At 37.4% G+C, this 6,876-nt stretch overlaps 1 pseudogene; it reads left to right on the forward strand.

Annotated features, from left to right (window-relative positions):
• Nucleotides 1–1,405: 1,405 nt before the first annotated feature.
• Nucleotides 1,406–6,301, forward strand: LOC114746609 (uncharacterized; annotated as a pseudogene).
• Nucleotides 6,302–6,876: the final 575 nt, after the last annotated feature.

Raw genomic sequence — 6,876 nt, forward strand, 5'->3', positions numbered from 1 at the left:
GATGTGGACTTACGGAATAGGTACAGTGCACGGTCGGTAACTTTAAAAATAAAAAAAATAAAAAATGAAGCAAGTATCACGGATGTACAGCAGCACAACTAGAAGAAGGTCATCACGACAGTTGAAAATAAATATGAAACAAATTTAAGTTAATTTGATTTAACTAGAAAATGAGTTATTGACTTATCGAAATTAGTGCGGTATCTCACCAAAAAAAAAAGGAGTTACAATAAGGCATAAGCAAGAAAAACAATTAAAAAACAAGTCCCAGAGGTTGTCATTTTCACTGTATCACTTGTTATTATAGATTGCTGATGTTGTTATTGGAACCTTTTAGTAATTATTTTTCTTTTATGAGACTTGATTGTAATTCTCCTAAAAAAAATTAGTGTGGGTAAATGATTTGAACAGGTCAAGGTCATCCGGTCTAATAATATTGACTCTTTTATACCGTAAAATTGCAAGTTTGATGATGATAAAGAGAGTATTTGAGTAAAAATAAAATCATAATTTTAAAAGTAATTTTTAACATACAAAATAAACATATGAGAGAAGTTTTATCTCGATTTTTTTTGTTAAAGCATAGGTATTATTTTATTGGAGGCAATCATATTAGAGGTATTATCGGGCACTAAATATGGACATCTCTCCCAGTAGGGATTTGAAACTTGGTTTATCACATTGTGGGAGACTAATCCCTTTTACTAGAACCAATCCCGTTGACGTTTTATCTTGACTTTTGTGAAAGTATTTTCTAAAAATGCTTCTTAAATTATCCAAGTACCCAAAAAATGATATGAATAAAAAAACGTAAGCAGATGTAACTCTTGTGGGCAACATACCTTTATCTATGTCTATGCTTAAAGTATGATGCATTTCTAGTGGTCACTTTTACTTTTTATTTATTTTTTGTTTTCTAAAACTATGTGCAACATACATATATATATATATATATATTTTTCCATATATTGCATAAAGTTGGGAAAAAGTTAAATCTGCTGAGGATAAATTGAACCTGACTTCTTAAACAAATTTCAATTATCTTTGCAGAATCAATTAATTTTCTATACAATAAAAAATATTATACACATGATATAACAACACAATTTGTTTTTTTCTTAATAAAACACTGAGCCGAAAAATTGAATTAAAAATAATTTAAATTTAAATTTAAATTTTGAAATATAAAATGAAAGTAAATATATATAAATATAACAAATAAAAAACACCTTCGTACTCAAAACTCGAAGGGCCGAACCTGAAATCGCAAATAGAAATTTGCGTAATTAATTGCGCTTGAAGAATGCGGATGATGACTCATTTTATTTTGATCACGCAGGCCATTTCTTGTGTTATGCATCTGTAGCTTCATCTTCGCTTTTCCACCGAAAACGCTTTCAGATGCCACAAGATTGCTTCCATTTGCTGCTCCAATATGACCGTATCTTCTCCTCCCTCGCCGCCGCTCCAAGACAATTCCGACGCCGAGCGCCGCCTTCACGAGGCGGAGGATCGCCTCCGTGAGGCAATTGAGGAGCTGCAGCGTCGTCAGCGCCGTGCTGCTGCTCGCCTGCACCATCAGCACCACCTGGATTGCCCTCCCTGCGATCATAGTCCTGGCGAATCATGTGTCGCCCATGCTATAGGTAATCTCTGCCAGAGCTTCCTGCTTTCGTATGGCGTCCGGGTCGGTATTGGAATTCTTCTTCGCGCGTTTAAGCTCGCACGGCGGCAGTCGTACTCTTCTCTTCTTGATCTTAAGGTGAGAAGTGAATTGGAGCTTGGCGGTTTTGTGATCACTGATGTTGCTGTTTGGCTTTTGCTTTTAACTTCCTTCTGTCTGGGATCAATGGTAGAATTGAATGAATTTAGGGCGGAAAGTTGCCCTTTTGATTTAATCAAATAGTGGCGATGTTGGACGTGGGATTTTTATGCTTATAGAAAACTCATTGCCTCCTTTTCGGCAATAAGGAGTAAGATTGTTGTGAGTATGCCTATTTTATTTTTGCGTGAATGAAACTCATTAGGACCTCTACCAAATCCCAAACTAATCGAGTCCAACTGAACTTACCCTAGGTGGACTTTGTGGCAAAGAATATTGAAGGACTTTTTTGTCTTTCTATCTTTGCATTGTTAAGTAATAATGTATATTTGATGGAAGTAGTAACCATAATTTGCGTTGCATTTCTTATTTTAGTACTAAAGGGAGAAATGTGTGATGATATGCTTTTCCTTTTCCCCCACAGCAACTTGTTTCAGAAAGAGATCTTATTGTAAGAGAAGAAGCATGTCGTATTGGTCTACTTTTTGGTGGTTTTACTGGATGTTATCATGCCCTGAGATGTTTACTGAGAAAATGGAGAAAGAAGGAGGTTCCACTGAATACGTAAGTTCATTTCTTTTGTAATTTGTTCACAAGGTTTTTAAATTTATTATCTGGTCTGTGATGCTTGGTTGTTGCTCCATGGTGTTATGCACACATCGCTTAATTATGACTTTGTTTGAGGGGATGATGGGGCAGAATTTTAGCAGGTTCAATTGCTGGTTTTTCTATCCTGGCATTAAATGATTCAAGTAGGAGGCGTACGCTAGCTTTGTATCTGCTAGCTCGGTTAGCTCAGGTACTTGAAAGTGTATTACAAAATAATTTTTCCGAGACATCTGAACTATGACACATTTTATGTTTGTCCTCTCTTCAGACTTATCTGCACACACAAGTCTAATGGATATTGTTATGCATCAGTGTGCTTATAATTCTGCCAAAGCCAAGAACAAGTTTCACCTTTGGGGAAGTCATTGGAGACATGGAGATTCTTTGCTCTTTGCTATAGCTTGTGCACAGGTATTCAATCCTCATTTTGATTTTTCATATTGGCTCAGTTGTGATCTTTTGCTATTGGCATCTATACGGGTTTTTAGTTTTGATCATCTATACATGTATCGGAAGAAAGTTATCAGTAGAGCAGCCAATATAACTAGGAGTTATTGTTTTCATAAATAGCATAGACTACTCATGTAATAAACTTTTACTGTTGTAATATCTTAATAGTAAAAACGCATGTTCAGATGGTTAGCACACCCCAACAATGAGAAGCCATTTTATGTGGAGTTGAGATTGGACATAAAGCAAAGAGGCTTCTTACAAATTAAAAGGGTTTAATCATTGTTTAAGACCATCTTTGCATGATAGTCAGCAACTGTATCTGAATCCCTTCGGCACAATTTCAGGCAAACAATCCATTCCCTTGCTATCATATGCTGAATCTCCAGCATTAGATCTCCGTCCAGATGAGAGCCATTCACCTTGCTTTGCACTACCTACACCACTTCTAGATACTTAGATTTAAGTTCAATCGTCCTTGCTCCAGAATCCCATGCACAAAAGGCCTAGCATGCAAGCCCATAATTCTGCGCTCAGACTATTTGCCAAACCCATTAAGCAGCCGAAGCCTTTGATGGCCAGTCCCATATGGTGAAGTATGACGCTTTCATAGCCACAATTCCCAACCGATCTAATGTAGGGCCCATCATTAATTACCTCAATGTAATTCCACTAAGGTGGTACCCGAGCACTGTGGTTTCCTCTCTTCTTCACCTCATCATTGCTTGGCTTCAATTGATTACTTACTCCTTTGGTGATGAGCTATTCCACACCAATCTGGCCTGAGCATCCCCCTCAGATTCCTTTGGTGCCAAATCTTCCAACAGATAATGGTGAAGCATTTATCCACTCTACCACTGTGCCCATCCTCTTGTTAGTTAAACTCCATGGAATAGTGTTAGGATTATTTAGATGACTATCTAATTCAATCCCAAGGATTCTATTGAGAATATCTTCAGGGAGGCAGGGTTTCAGTTTATTCCATAGCCAATAACCCATCTCTGAAACAACACCTGCCACATTCGAGTTATACTCTTTTTGATGAATTGGCACCACTGCATACTTCTCCAACGCTTCTAAGTGTGGAACCCACATATCTTTCCAAAAATTCACATTTGTACCATTCTCCAAACTTTGATCAATCTAACATATGCTTCCATCTAAACTTAATGCTCAACCATGTCCTTGATCCCATACTCTTCAAGCAACTCTAGGGATCATGTCACTGCCACATCTATGCTTTCTTTCAGAATTTTAACCACAAATAATCTTTTTTCGATATCAATCCCCATGTTGACTTTGTGAAAGCACAATTTTGGGCTCTAGCATGATGCATTTGTAGGTCACCAGCCTCTTTGTGTTCACATACTTCATCCCATGCTACTAGATGCACCCCTTGTTTGCTGGCACTACTATGGAGAAATGTCATGTTTTTCCGCTCTCAATAACATCATAAATACCAACTGGAAGAGGGGTTGATTTCATTCTATATAATATAGCATGGCCAATATAATTGATGATATTAATGTTTTTCTTCCTGCAACGGAGAGGTTATCTGCCGTCCAATTAGAAACATGAGAACTAACCTTGTCTATGATATTCTGCTATGTGGCCTTCTTGACTCTACCTTGATGAATCTGCAAACCTCAGTGCTTACCCAAGTTAAGAGGTTGGAATCCTCTGCTCATTGAGATCTTTCACCTGAATGCTCCACATTCTTGGAGGAAAAAACCCTGGTCCTAGAAGTGTTGGCATGCTGTCCAGATGCCTTGCAAAAGGATTCTCAAGCTTTTATGAGAATGTCAGCAAACAAACAAATGTGAAATTGGAGTGCCATTCGAACAGACCTGAAAATGCTCTTACCCCGTCAACCTCTTCCTGGATAAGATGGGCTAACTTCTCAATTGCGAGAACAAAAAGATGGAGATAATGGATCACCATGTTTGACACTCCTCATAGTATATGAAGTAATTAGATTGAAAGGAACATAATGTAGTTTGCCTTTTTATGTTGGACACAGTTGGAGGGGTAGGGCCCAAACTGGTCATTTTGTCAGCTTCATGGATCCAAAATCTGAATACAAGGTTGTTCTGGCAGCAAAACATGCAGTGAAGGCATCTAGCTGTTGGATCCTTTGGTGGAGTAATGGTTGAAATTAGGTATGTTTGAGATGTAAAAGAAATATCACTGAGATGGATGTTAGATAAATGCATTTTAGTTGTTTGCAGCTGTGTCAAGTGGTTGTAGCTTTTGTGCGTTTTGGGGAAACACTACATGGACAATTGAGTTTAGGCTTCAAATGGATGAATAGCTCATAGTTGATATGGTGAAAGCAATGACTGATTTTATCTGTTCCTTGTTGCTATTTTGAGCTGGTAAACTTTGTCGATATGTATTTCTGGAGGATCCATGTTTCCTTATGCTCAAATATTGTACTTGGTTTTTTTTTTCCTTTGAACTTTTCTGTGACAAAAAAATGTTGCCTCGTAGAGAGGTGGAAGGAAGATACATTTAGACAATAGACAGCTTAAGTTGATACATATGTAGTTAGCACACGTACACTTGCCCACATGCACTGTGTGTGTGTGTGTGTCTCCTTTGACATGCTAAATGGGACATAATGGGGAATGCAATATAATTAAAAATGTGATTTTGTAGTTTGGCAATGCCCTCCGTGCCCTGGATGAAAATTTTGTGTTTCTCCTTTGATATGCAGGATAAAATAGAATACAGATAAAAGCAGAATTGGAAAGATTTTATAGCTCGGAAGTATTCTGCGTCTCTGAATGTAAAATAATTGTAGGAAAAAACAATCAGCACAAATTGGCCTGAACCCCACTTGATCATGATGACATTAATTTACTCATATTATTTTTAACTTTGATCTTTTTTTGCCCATCTACTCTGCAATCACCTGGTCCCCTCTTGTTCCATGGTCACCGTGGATCTACTCTTCTATGATTCCTTGTGATATAGTCAATTGACAATTTATTTCAGGTTATGTACGCCTTCGTCATGCGTCCTGAGAGCCTGCCAAATCCTATCAGGACTTCATACAAAAGACTGGACCGGTTGCAGAGCCTGTATATAAGGCTGTAAGGGAATTGCAGAGGTTTTCCAGTTGATGTTGTTTCACTCTCAGCTTATTTATCGAGGAAAGGAAAATCTGGCTATTCGAAGTTGGAAGAGTTTCCTTCTATTATTCCTTGTTCCGTCATTCATCCAGGAACAAATTCATGTTTGTCTCACAATGCAAAAGCAACATCAGCAACATTTAAGAAAACATTCCCTCTCTACTTCTCTCTGACTTTTGTACCATTTGTTGTTCTGCACTTACAGAAGGTATTTTCTAGCTAACCTTGTCTGTTGCTTGTAAATTGGCAGAACAAATACTTCAGTAAATGAAAACTAAGAAAACAGTCTCATGTAATATGAAAGTACTCATAATGGAGTCAACCAAAAAAAAAAAAAAACTCATAATGGAAATGTTTGCAATTAGTCTCTTTTAATTGCTCGGGAGATTGATTTAGTCAATCTAGTTGCTTCCAATGAGCTCTATACAGTTTTATTTTTATTTCATCAACATACTTCTTGTTAGAGCTCATTTTTGCTTCAATGCAAGCACCACACTCCTGGTTTCTGCATAATAAGCAATGCTATGCATAAAGAAGTAATTTCATGCTTTTCATAAGCGCTATTTTTCCTTTCCATTTGCTTTAATACACAACTTCATATAATAGAGCTTCTTGGAGTTGTATAATCGTGGTTCCTTGATTATAATGACCTAAACACAGTCCCTAGGCTGTTTCGGTTTCCCTGTGAAGGTATCTCAGATCTCCACTCTGTAAGTTAGGTCATCAGTTTTGTTGGTTGGAAGTTATAATAATTGTTACCCCAGATTTTCAGAGCTTATGTTATGTTTGGATGGAGAGAAAATGAGGGAGGAGGAAAACTAGAAAGGCAAATGGGGGAGAAGTAGTTTTTCCCCTGTTTGG

Source organism: Neltuma alba, unplaced genomic scaffold (assembly GCF_004799145.2).
Source record: "Neltuma alba isolate B1F8T4 unplaced genomic scaffold, ASM479914v2 tig00005074_pilon, whole genome shotgun sequence".
NCBI classification, from domain to species: domain Eukaryota; kingdom Viridiplantae; phylum Streptophyta; class Magnoliopsida; order Fabales; family Fabaceae; genus Neltuma; species Neltuma alba.